This window comes from Pseudophryne corroboree, chromosome 3, assembly GCF_028390025.1.
Source record: "Pseudophryne corroboree isolate aPseCor3 chromosome 3, aPseCor3.hap2, whole genome shotgun sequence".
NCBI lineage: Eukaryota > Metazoa > Chordata > Amphibia > Anura > Myobatrachidae > Pseudophryne > Pseudophryne corroboree.
In genome coordinates this window covers 338959701-338973587 of record NC_086446.1, presented here as the reverse complement: position 1 = coordinate 338973587, position 13887 = coordinate 338959701, and the positions used below count along the sequence as shown (strand labels likewise).

Genomic DNA, 13887 nt, shown 5'->3' with positions numbered 1-13887 from the left:
TATGCTGAGGGGCTACAAGTATGATGACCTGATTAAGGCCAAAGTGAAAGTTCTGAATATCCCCAGGGCCAATACTTTAATGAAAAGTCCGGTGGGGAAGGGGGGCAGAGAGGTTGTTCCCTTTGTACAAAGATATCACTCCTCCAGTATGGAGATTGCAAAATGTGCCAAAAAACTGTGGCCCATTGTGACCACTGACAAAGATTTGCCGTCTCTCCATGATGCTGCAGTGATGCCGTTTTGCCAGGGATCGTAATCTCAAGGATTGGCTGGTCAAGAATGATATTTCTTCCTTTCAGGAACCGATTTCCACTAATTTTCTGACCAAAAAAACTTGTTGCTATAGGTGCACGGGATGTACCACATGCAGCTTCATGGAGACGGGAAACTCTTTTCCGCACCCACATACGGGTGAAAGGTGTGCCATCCGACAGATTTTAACGTGCGTTAGTACGTTTGTAGTTTACATCATTCGTTGTTCTTGTGGTCTCCTCTATGTGGGGAAGACCACAAGACAATTTAAAGAACGGATGTGGCCTTGCACAGGTCTGCTATCAGACAGGCACTAGAGAATAGTGGTACACACAGTCAGCCAGTTGCACGACACTTTAAGGCCTTTAATCATGGGCTCAGCACCCTGCGCTATAAAATCATTGATCAAGCCCCAAGGAGATTGCGGGGTGGAGATCGCAATAGGGTTCTGCTACAAAAAGAGTCGCGCTGGATTCACCGTTTGGATACGGTTTCCCCGCGTGGCTTAAATGAAATGTTGCCCTTAAGATGCTTTTTGTAAACTGGTAGTATTTTCAGATTATGCAGCAGCAATATGGGTTTTTTTTGGTACTTGCATACTGTGTGCATTTGTCCTGTTCCAGCTGTCTGCCTAGATATGGTGTTGTTATGTACATTAAGCAGCTTTAGGCTCTGGGTTGTAACCTGTAACCATGCCAAGCTTGCTATTATTGGTATGTGTTGTATGTTCACAGGGGTTTGTTGATGTTTAGCCGGGTTGCCATGACGCCGGGCTCTCAGCCGGGCGTCGCATGTGGGTGACATCATTGACCCGGGAGACGCCGCGGCGGCGCTGGCTTCCTGACAGGGGGAAACGAGGTTATGTAAGTATGCACTTTATGTTTTGTTTGTGATATGATCCTGATGACGGTTTTTCTATAAATCGAAACGTTGATCTCTACGGAGTAGTTTCTTGGTCTCTTCTGGTGTTCTAAAGTTGTCAGTCCTGTGAGTGCCGCCTATTGCTACATTGAGACTATATATATATATATATATATATATATATATATATAAACTCCACAAACACTCTCCTCCTGCGCTAATTGGTTTCAAAATAGGCGATTAGGTATATCTATCTCTAGGATGGGCTGCCTGGTTCCTCTGAGTTCCTTGTTAGGAGGAACTGAGCAAAGAAAATAGAGTATAGAAAAAGAGAAAAAATGGCGCCCCAGGGGTTTACAAATACCCTTATACAAAGACTATTGCTTAACAGGATTTGCAATCAATATTTATACAGGTTTTTAAAACTCATAACGGACTGTACTTTTCATAAAAATTTATTAAAACAATTATACAGAAACATGAAGTATATCCATCATTATTACATGTACATTATGATGTAGTTTCTCCTACAGAAATCCATCAATGGGATATGGAGGAAAGAAGGCAACCTTTCTGTTGTATCCTTATTCTTCCTCATTAAATATTCGGAGATAACATCAACAAGAAATACAGTAACCCAACGCGTTTCGTCTAGGAACTAGACTTCATCAGGGGTGCGTCTTAGATAATAATGTCTATCCAAAAGAGTGATAGGCCTAGATCATTGGCCTAATAGGTTCATACGTGGGCTTCCAAACATCAATGAGACGTGAAATAAGGGCATAAAGTCAGCCTCGTGAATCTGGTAACTCAGATTACGAAGAGCTCAAAAGGGAAGCATTCGTATGAAAAAAGAGGAATCGGCAACTTCATGCACACATGGAGGACCTCAGAAGTCACAATACAGGTGAAAAATGCAGAAATCTAAACAGAGTCCTTATGGTATCCTATGGATATGATACCTTCCAAATAGTGATCAGCAGTGAGCCAGTGATCATGCAATCATTGCATGATCACTGGCTCACTGCTGATCACTATTTGGAAGGTATCATATCCATAGGATACCATAAGGACTCTGTTTAGATTTCTGCATTTTTCACCTGTATTGTGACTTCTGAGGTCCTCCATGTGTGCATGAAGTTGCCGATTCCTCTTTTTTCATACGAATGCTTCCCTTTTGAGCTCTTCGTAATCTGAGTTACCAGATTCACGAGGCTGACTTTATGCCCTTATTTCACGTCTCATTGATGTTTGGAAGCCCACGTATGAACCTATTAGGCCAATGATCTAGGCCTATCACTCTTTTGGATAGACATTATTATCTAAGACGCACCCCTGATGAAGTCTAGTTCCTAGACGAAACGCGTTGGGTTACTGTATTTCTTGTTGATGTTATCTCCGAATATTTAATGAGGAAGAATAAGGATACAACAGAAAGGTTGCCTTCTTTCCTCCATATCCCATTGATGGATTTCTATAGGAGAAACTACATCATAATGTACATGTAATAATGATGGATATACTTCATGTTTCTGTATAATTGTTTTAATAAATTTTTATGAAAAGTACAGTCCGTTATGTGTTTTAAAAACCTGTATAAATATTGATTGCAAATCCTGTTAAGCAATAGTCTTTGTATAAGGGTATTTGTAAACCCCTGGGGTGCCATTTTTTCTCTTTTTCTATACTCTATAATAAATATATATATATATATATATATATATATATATATATATATATATATAGACGTCCTCATAATCGGCACTCCAATCTTAGACAAAGTAATGCCCGGTGCCTTCTCGTGCAGGTGCACCCGCTGTATATACAAAGAGATGAGCGGCACTTTGATAAGCCTTTGTAATAAGCCTGACGACGGTTGAAATAAAAGTACCGAAACGTTGCATTTATTGATGGGTTGAGAACCCTTTCTTTCGGATAAGACCTGGGAGTGCCGCTCATCTCTTTGTATATATATATATATATATATATATATATATATATATATATATAATGAAGAGAGTCTGGCGGCACTCAGGAGACTTTTCAACCAGTAGTAAATTTAATGGAGTAACATCCATTAAATTTACTACTGGTTGAAAAGTCTCCTGAGTGCCGCCAGACTCTCTTCATTATTTCTGGATGTTTCATCTCATGGAGGGCACCGGAGCAGATGCTATACCAGCAAGGGGAGTGCCGGCTGCTTTGATGCTATATATATATATATATATATATATATATATATATATATATATATATATATATATATACATATATATATATATATATATATATAAAATAAACGTTTCAGTGCATTTATACACTGTTTTCAGGATCATATAATCCTGAATATAGTGTATAAACACATTAAAACATTAACTGAAAGATTATTGTGCAATGTGCCATTTTTTGTACAGAGCTTCTTTGGATGAGTATACTGGTTTACCTGTGAGAGCACCTGTCACAGATTTTTTTATGTTTTTGGAGTGCCGGACCTAAATTTTTTTATTTCTATATATTTATTTATTACCAGTTATTTATATAGCGCGCACATATTACGCAGCGCTTTACAGAGAGTATTTGGCCATTCACATCAGTCCCTGCCCCAGTGGCACTGTAAATAACACAGCACTCTGCTAAAGAGGGAAAAAACAGGGTAAGCAGTGAGCATGTACTGCTTACAGTATTTCCTTAGTAGAACAGACATATTTTTTTCCTATATATTTTAACCAATTGTTTAACTTTTCTGTTTTATAATATATACGGATTATAACTACTTCAGCACTGGAAAAGACATTTATAATTATCTACTTATGTATATGCTACAGCCGATCTTTCAAGAAGACTGGGCATATACAGTGCATTTCTCAGTACCGATGTTAGGTGTCTTATATGTATGTATGTATGTATGGATATATAATTTACTAAGGGCAACATGTATGTACAAAAACTATAAACATATGCGCTATGCTTTGTGCGCAAAGCGTCACATCAAAAATGTGCCCTTCAAAATAAAAATGTGCCCTCTTCAATGCTCAGCACCCTGCCCTAAAAAAATCCTAGAGTGAACACTATTACATATTAAAAAAATGTATGTTTATAGTGAGAAAATACTTAAATACTGTTGTATACATTCTCCGTACAATACACAGCAACTGAATATCTAATGACTGCATACTGGACATGATCCTTTGATCAGGAGTAATAAAATAATCTTGTGAAAAGATTCTGCTCCTCCCTTTCCTTCCGCAGCTGAATCCCCACCAGAGGAAAGGGATATTCTGTCTAGTGACAACATCTTGAGATCAGATCATGGTGCCATGATAGGAGACAATCACATGACAGCTCACCAGAGGCACAGTATTCATTCCACAGCAGGCTAGCCATAAACATTTCTTACTGTGTTTACAGCACCTTACTCAGTTCCAGCTTTATCTTAGTGGGATGATGAATACCTTAATCATCATACTGGTATATTCTCACTGCAGCTGGACATCACACACAAGCTCATCTCCTTTGAAGCATCTAAGAAGCAGTTCAAACATCAGCTTGCTGACCTGCTCACCAGAGCTGTTATCTATGCTTTGCAGAGTGATAATCATTTCAATTCTGAGCTTAACAGTGAGAGGATAAAAACTAGAACAAGCTCAAGTTATTCTACCAAAAATGGTGATAGCCCATGGACACCCTGTAATAATGTTATATACAGTAGCAATTATATAGTAATCATGTTATGTCAGAGAAGTGTTATTAAAAAACAATAAGTGAAGTTTGTATCTGTACAAACATTAAGATAATATCAGTAGAAATTGTAGAGTTTTTACATGTTCTCAACTACAAATATCTTATTAGATGCCTCTTCGCATTTCTGTGACCTATACAAAAGCTCTAGACATGTAGCTTTATATCTTTATATGGTTCTAAACACCACAAAATTGTTCACTTATGCCTTCTAAGTAAGAAATTACAACAATTCACAGGACTGTAAAATTGATGAGACTGAAACAAATAAAGTAGTACACATGTGAGACAAGAACTCTTGCTAGAAATACAGAATCAGTGGATAGCTGTAAGACTGCAAACATGAAATAAAATTGAGAAATAGCCTAAAAAGTGCAATAAATAATGACGTGAAGTATTAAAATCCTGTCACTTATTATTAAACACACTGTTGCAACTCTTGTTTTATAAAGAAAGTATACCTTTAACTGAAATGATTACATTTAAACAGAAAATGTTCTGAAGATCAGATACAATGACAAAATAAGTTCAAAGCAGTAATAATGTAAACATTTAGTATAGGTGTTAACCAACAGGTTAACCCCTGTACTAAATACAAGTGCACACAATAACAATATACACTATAAAGTACACGCCATTACAGAATAGGAATCCAACAACTTCACAAATTGTCAATAGCACTGATTGAGTAACAATAAAAGTAGCAAAAGTAAAGAGAGGACAGACAAATAGCATAGCAGATATTAAATATATCTCAGATCAATTAGAGGAACATTAATAAGGCCCGTGAGCTGAAAGCTGCATTTGGAAGCAGGTTGAGAAATTACGTTATGTTCAGAATTGCACAGTACAGCATTTAACACACAGCAATGCTAATTGACTTTTAGGGAAATTAAAAAAAGAATGGACACAATGAGGGAAGTTTGAAGTAAGAACCACACAGAGATGTGAGTGGAAATGAAGCAGCTGAACACAGATACCAGATATAACTCAAATGAGGTTTAGATATAGAGGGAGAGCAATAAACACAATGAACGGCCATTTTGGGAGGCTCTGCTCTGTCACTCCTCCAGATGACCTATAGGAAATTATGAGGTGTTAAATATGACACCATAATACACATACAGTAGGACTCAGGCATGTCTATGGCACACAGTAGCCCAGCAACTTACTATCAAGAACAACTTTACAATCTGCTAAACATCTATCGTCATTCTCTCAAATCAGAAATCTGTCAGGTGAATCCCTTAACTCTAGAATGCCTTTCTTCTAATCACAACAGCAGGTATTCCCTAATTAGCCTTATACATTAACAATATGTGTATCATTTTCACACTTAAAGAGCTAGTAGAAATAACTGGGATTCCTCATAAATTGCTACAAACATCATGCTGGTGGCCAAAGGTCACATGCTGAAAAATAATAAGAAAATGCTTACATTTCTTCAGAAGAAAATATTATCATCTTCCCCCTTTTTCGTTTTTTTATGGAAAGAGATTCTGCCAGTTCGTCCAGAAAAAAAAGAAGAAGTACTTTTAAAATGAGATTATGCACCTTCAGGGTACCATTAGGAAGTTTTACTGTACTGAGATGACATGAAGGCTCTGGAATTAATATCCCCGAGATGTTTCAAACCTGCAATAGCAATTATTGTACTACGTGTCCCTGGATAAATAATAGGGCCATTCAACTAATTAGCTACAATGATTTCAGCTCCCTGTAAATTCTGTCTTACTCGGCCATAAAAATAACGCAGGGAAACTTTCTGTAACAAACTTGTGTCACCAAAGACTTCCATTATTTAATTCACAATGTGTGTGTTGAGGGTGCTATGGTTACCAGATAAGACGTTTATAAAAACAGCCATGAAAAATAATATCCAAAGAAAAAACCTGCAAGAAGATACATTAATAGCACAGGTGAGAATGTGTGGAGAGGATCCAGGGGATAGAGAGTATATGGCTGCTAGCCACAACACATGCTGTCCTCACAAATCAATGTCACACCATCTACCAATGTTACTATCTAGAGAGCAAAGCTCCAGTTACAATTTCTCATACACCAATTTTCTTTTTACTTTTGTATCATTCAGAATGAAAGATACTTTACAAATATTGTTTTCCTTTACTGATAGAAACATACCATTATTACCCCACACACAGAAGTAACATGAAAGTCACCCTACTTTCATTACTGAGAAGTGTAAAATTATGAATATTAGTGAGAAATGCATAAAACCTGCAGTGACGCAAAACTGTTATTTACTGCATAAAACATGGACATTGTTAAAGTGTACCTGTTGTCTATTTATACAATTTATTTTGGGAAAAAACTGATATATAAAGCTACAGCAGTACATTTAATCTACAGGTAACAATGGGTGGCTTGGGATATGTTGTTAAAAAAAACAAAATAAGGAAACAACAGCAACATAAAATGCAGAAAAAAGTTGAACAACAAGAATAAGAGTTATATACTTTTATACATTTTTTTCATTTCTATAAACAGTTTGCATAAAATTGTATTCAATAATCCCAGTGGTATAATTTTATTTTTAGCAAGAAAACATTTTGAGGGGGGACTGCAGCATATATAAATTATGGGAAGGGTGGGGGACATGCGGGAAATCCTGCAGTTGAGAAATAAATTTTCTTTCCCCTTTTGAGACATAAATAGTGAATGTAATGTCGGATTTTCTGTGTTGGCTGAGGATCAACACGCTGTTACTTACAGTGGAGTATTTTGAAATGAAGTAACAGTAAGTAAAACAAAAGTATTTTGGGTAAAAAATAATCATGTTGCCTACTCACATTGGAGGCAGTAATTTTGGAGTACACTCAATTAACTAGGAACCAATAACATCACTGAAGTTCTATGCTTCTTAGATAAATGAATGCTGGGAATCCACTAAACACAATAAATGGTGAGGTTCCAGGTGAGGGACACCTACCAAGCTATAATTATATCGTAGGACAGAGGTTTATTAAAACTCATATTCAAAAGCAGAAAACCCTCTTTATACAACAACAAATACAGACGATACATAGAATACCGCTTAACCAGCACTGGATTTCACAATTATATTTTTCAATTTTTTCGTATAATGGTCCACCTTTTATATTAACTGGAAAAATCAGTCAGCCATGTCTCAAAAATTACCGGAAAAGATATGATGAAACATGGGGGGTCATTCAGACTGGCTCGCTGTAGCAGTCTGAAGCCCCTTGGGGAGTGCGCCCGCGCACCCCATGAAGCCCAGTGAGATGTGAAAGCATCTCAAGGCTGCGATCGCCTCTGCCTGACTGACAGATAGAGGCGGTTGTAGGGCATGCAACGGCATTAGAACGCTGTTGGTGGGGCGTGGTCTGGACAACTCAGGTGTGTCCGGACAATTGCGGGGGTGGACAGCGGCAACTACGTGACGTCACATGCATCCACTGCAACCCGGGTGCAGGGGGCAAACATGCAGAGCGGCCTAGCCCTGTGCTGGGTGTCCCCCAGCATGTCCGAGTAAATGATCGCAGATGTGCTAAATTTAGCACATCTACGATCCGATCTGAATGACCCCCATAGTGCGATACTGTATATAGCACATTTAATACATCACACAAAGAATTTAAAAGTCAGTAAAAGGAAAAATATCATTGTGAATTCTAGCACTGGTGAATCAGTATTCTATGTATCGTTTCTATTTATTTTGTGGTGGAGGTTGGAAAGCCTTGTATAGAGTTTCTTCACTACCAGCTGCTGTGCGCACTTCTGAATCTGTATTCTACCTCTTTATACAACAGATAGCCAATGTAGTCCTACAGTGGCGAATTCCCATTTAACTCAGACCTTGGTCAATATAACTGACTGTTCTTTGTGGAGAGCACTATTGGATTCAAGGTTCATTGACATAGTATGTTAAAGCCAACATGACTAAATCTATTTGAAGACTACAACAAGTTGTCAATTACATGCAATCTGTCAGGTCTGTGTCTGTACCCGGAGGGGTCACTAGTGGGTAAGTGGTGGTGCGATGGAGGAGACGAGGATTCTGAAGTTCCTGCGCATGTGCGCAAATGGTATTTATTGAGTACACACAGGAAATATACGTAACTGGAGCAATGTAAATGTAAATTTATGATTCAGCATGGAAGCTGATAGAGTCTCTGAAATAAACAGTTACTTAGAGATAGTTCGGTCTGGGTACCGATGGTAACTGGGAGCAACCGATGACCACCAGTCTGGGAATCGATAGTGACTTGGAGTTACTGATGATCGGTCTGGGAAGTGATGGAGACTTGGAGCAGATGACGATCGGCCTGGGAACCGATGATGAACAGGAACAGATGACTATCGGCCTGGGAACCGATGACAAACAGGAACAGGTGACTATCGGCCCAGGAGCCTATGGTGAACAGGAACAGATGACTATCGGCCTGGGAACTGATGGTGACAACTTGGAATAAACGATGGTCGGCCTGGAAGCTGATGATGACTTGAAACAGAGCTTTACACAGACACTTGGCAATTTCGATGATCGGCCTGGAAACCGATGGTAACTTGCAAAAGGATTATACAGGCAATTGATAATGTAGATGATCGGCCTGGAAAACCGATAGGAACTTGCCACAGAGCTACACAGTCTATACGCAATGCTTGAATACAACAATAAAACCAGGTTAGGTTATTGCAGGAGACAGCTGAACTTTAAGCTGGATGCTTTAGTGGAGGTTGAATAGCACTGTGCTGATGCAGAGTAATAACAAACAGGTGAGAATGATATGCAGCACCTGGAGAAAGCCTCTTACTGCAAGTGATTGTAGGAGCAGAGTGTAGCTGAAGCCAAACTGGATGGCTGGTGCCTGTAGTTCCATGGAGCACTGACACAGGAGAGTCTCAGGAGACTGCTAGTGAATGCTGGAGCAGAATGCAGCTGCAACTGAACTGGGTGGCTGGTACCTGTAGTTCCACGGAAGGATTAACATGAGGGATTTTCAGGAGACAGGAAACTGGAGCCAGAAGACGCTTGTTCACCAGATGTGACGCGTTGTTCAAGGCCATGATACTGAGCAGGTACTCTGGCTATATACCCCCTAGTCAGCAGGGATTGGAGAATCAAGTAATGTGAGCGCTCCAGTGCACAGGGGTGGATAGCACCAAGTCAGCTGACTGCAAGTGTCATGGCGGCCCCCATACTCTGGAGATGGTGGGAATACATCGGGGTACACGCTGTATGGCAAGCGGGGTACAGACTGGAGAGAGTCTCTGCACATTGCAGGCAATCTTGGAACATGCTGCCAGGCTGAGGATGTAACCTTTGGAGGCCAGCACATCAGAGCACCTGTAAGTGACATGATGCAAAATGCAGATTCCTGACATAATCATTTGTACTGATGCAGCTTTCACTGCACATAATTCTTCAACCCATGTATTTGAGTACACATTACATATAATTACGGGTTTCATTTAGTAATAATGGACCTGATTCAGGTCCTGAAGTAGCTGCGGCTCATGCCATAAAGTACAGATATTCGGTACTTTGCATGCGCACCGGACCCATACTGCACATGGTAAGTACGGGTCTGTGAGGTCGTGCACAGAGCAGCAGCACACTGTCATGTGTTTGACAGGCTGCTACCATTTGGGGGTGGTGACGGCCTGTTTCCCAAAACAGAGTGTGTCGCCACCTTTTTAGGGGAATGATGGGGCCAGGATCTCCGTCAGAAGATAGAGATTTCCTGGCCTCTTTGTAGGATCTGCAGTGATCAGCTTGCATGACCCCATGGTGTTCTAGGTAATCTGATGCTGCGTCCCAGGACTCAGCAGCGATACCACCTCCAACCACATCTGAATCAGGCTCCAAGTCAGTTACCAATGTCAGTTGCCTTATAATTCTTTCAAAAAAGAACAAAAAAAAAAGAACACATCATATATTTAAACAGGAGAAATAAGTTTTATAAAAGAATATAATAAATGATTAATAAAGCTATTTAGAAACATTAGTTAGTAAATGTAAATTAATGCACTGCACTCTGTTTACACTCATTGCAGCTAGGTGGCAGCAGAGACATGTGACAAAACCTAAACTCGCAACAAAGATACAGTATGTATCCAATTACAGACACACTAGAAAACTATTGTACAATATAGTGATTACCAATAGCAAGTTACAATTTCAAGTCAGAGAAGTAGCAGCAGGGGGAGATGGACAGGTGAAAAACTTAAAAGTACCCCCAAATCAACAGAAGGAAAATGTAATGTGCTATAAAATATCAACACGGCAGCGACATAGCCAAAATCTGAGCTGGGCATGATGAATTAGTCTCCGGTATAGATTTCCCATCTTTCAACACTTTATGAATATCACCTAACACTCTTCACAATGTACAACAAAGTTCATACAGTAATCATTACATAGATATAACATGCAGTCAACGCACATTAATCACACAGTACACAGTGTCGGATTGGGGCATGAAGGGCCCACAGGGGCCACTGATGGGAGGTGGCAAAAAGCTGAATAGGTGCAGCCAGCTGATTGAAGGAGTGTAGAATTGAGCGTTGCAATGCCTGCCATATTATACAGAGAGCATTGCAGTCACCACCATATAATACAGAGAGCAATGCAGTATCCGTCAAATAATACAGAGAGCAACGTAGTGACCATCAAATAATACAGAGCAACGCTGTGTCCACCATATAATACAGAGACAATGCAGTGACCATCATACAATACAGAGAGCAGCGCATTGACCGTCATAAAGCAGAGAGGAATGCATTCATTACCATATAATACAGTAATGCATTGACCATCATATAATACAGAGAGAAACACAGTGACTGCCATATAATGCAGGAAGCATCACTGTAACCACCATATAATGCAGAGACCATCAATGACCCCCATATAACAGATGTTAATATATGCCCCCACACACAAACATTAATACACCCTCCCTACCACAAACAGTATTAAAACTCACACCAACCCCCTCAGAAAAAAAGATATACCCCTCTCCATTATATAAAACTATACTACCCACACCCAGATAACACAAACACATTTTCAGATCTCCACTGGAACTCACCTGTCCAGAGGGAGGACCTGTCTGGTCCCTGCAAACCTCCATAGTGTCCCGCATCTGCAATGCTCTTCCTCTGTGACAGTAAGGAATATATAATGCCAGCCAGGTTGCAGGAGAGAAAGGGCGGGACTCCAGGCTGAGATGGCAGGGTCACAGGCATGGATAGGAGGGAGTAGATGAATTGACAAAGGAAGTGGAGAAGGCGGAAGCAGGGACTTGCGGTGAGAGGGCAGAGTCTTGGGGAGGGGAGGCCATCTGCAGCTCAGACACTGGCAGCTGATTTTACAGAGTAGGACCTAGTTGCCAGTAACTAACGAGTTCACCAGTGGGTCTCACTCCTCCTAGCTAAGCCCTGTGTTCTACCACATGCTGCCCGGTTAGCACCACACCCTCAAGGAAAGAGGCAGAGCCTTGAAGCAGGAGGGGCTCACAGCGGATTTACCCGACTTCCCAGCCCGATCCTGTCTGTATATAAAAGGTGGAAAATGTACATTTCAGATAGCTAAATTTAGCACTAGGTTTCCGGGTTCAGATGCAACATGCATAACGTGCATGCAAAGTCATTGTGCTATGCATGCACTAGCTTAGCTCAGGCCTGGACAACCTGTGGCTCTCCAGATGTTGCGAAACTACACATCCCAGCATGCCCTGCCACAGTTTTAGCATTCCCTAATAGCAAAACTGTGGCAAGGCATGATGGGACTTGTAGTTTTACAACAGCTGAAGAGCCACAGGTTGGCCAGGCCTGGCTTAGCTGATGGGGTGGGATAGGTAGGATCTCTCTCTGGAAAACTTCATAATGGAGTAGCCCATAGGCTACTATAGGCTAACACCATCTTCCACCGCTCAGCATTAAGTGCTCTGGCAGACTTCACATTGTAAGGCCTTTCTTTTGTTTTGTTTTTAAACTGTTTGAGTATTCAGTAAATCAAATACAATACACGCCAAGTGTATCTGCGCATAATTACAAATGCAGGACGGTGTTTCATATATAACATTTTGAAAACATATGCCATAAATATCACAGAATATATGAAATCTTATAAAGATGTACAAGTACAAATGAAAATAAGTGACCAATAACGACAAATAAAGAATGGTTTAATATAGTAAGTTACCCAATCAAAGGGAAGACCAATCATAATAAGCACTTCTACAAAGACACAATATAGGCCCTCATTCCGAGTCGTTCGCTCGGTAATTTTCTTCGCATCGCAGCGTTTTTCTGCTTAGTACGCATGCGCAATGTTCGCACTGCGACTGCGCCAAGTAATTTTGCTATGAAGATAGTTTTTTTACTCACGGCTTTTTCTTCGCTCCGGCGAACGTAATGTGATTGACAGGAAATGGGTGTTACTGGGCGGAAACACGGCGTTTTATGGGCGTGTGGATGAAAACGCTACCGTTTCCGGAAAAAACGCAGGAGTGGCTGGAGAAACGGGGGAGTGTCTGGGCGAACGCTGGGTGTGTTTGTGACGTCAAACCAGGAACGACAAGCACTGTGAACTGATCGCAGATGCCGAGTAAGTCTGAAGCTACTCTGAAACTGCTAAGTAGTTTGTAATCGCAATATTGCGAATACATCGTTCGCAATTTTAAGAAGCTAAGATTCACTCCCAGTAGGCGGCGGCTTAGCGTGTGTAACTCTGCTAAAATCGCCTTGCGAGCGAACAACTCGGAATGAGGGCCATAATACACAGAACACCAGTATATAATAATGCAAATATAAAAGAAAGAAAGAGAAAAATAAGAGAGTGACCACACAGAAAGGAGGGAGAAGCAGACAGGACATTGCATTTTCAGGCTATGGAAAACATACTACAGGAATATAGAAACCATTAAAAAATAAGATTTTACTCACCGGTAAATCTATTTCTCGTAGTCCGTAGTGGATGCTGGGACTCCGTAAGGACCATGGGGAATAGCGGCTCCGCAGGAGACTGGGCACAACTAAAGAAAGCTT

The 13887-nt window shown here is 40.4% G+C and overlaps 1 protein-coding gene and 2 long non-coding RNA genes across 3 annotated transcripts in view; 1 reads left to right on the top strand and 2 right to left on the bottom strand.

Moving 5' to 3' along the window:
- Positions 1-13887, bottom strand: part of SKAP1 (src kinase associated phosphoprotein 1) — a 958799-nt gene that overhangs the window by 395742 nt on the left and 549170 nt on the right. The gene's annotated exons all lie outside the window — the stretch shown is intronic.
- Positions 1553-2096, bottom strand: LOC135057765 (uncharacterized). Its single transcript, XR_010244350.1, has 2 exons — positions 2002-2096; positions 1553-1793 (listed from the first exon to the last, which is right to left on the bottom strand). It is a non-coding gene; the product is annotated as an uncharacterized LOC135057765 (long non-coding RNA).
- On the top strand, positions 2127-2681 carry LOC135057764 (uncharacterized). Its single transcript, XR_010244349.1, has 2 exons — positions 2127-2158; positions 2441-2681. It is a non-coding gene; the product is annotated as an uncharacterized LOC135057764 (long non-coding RNA).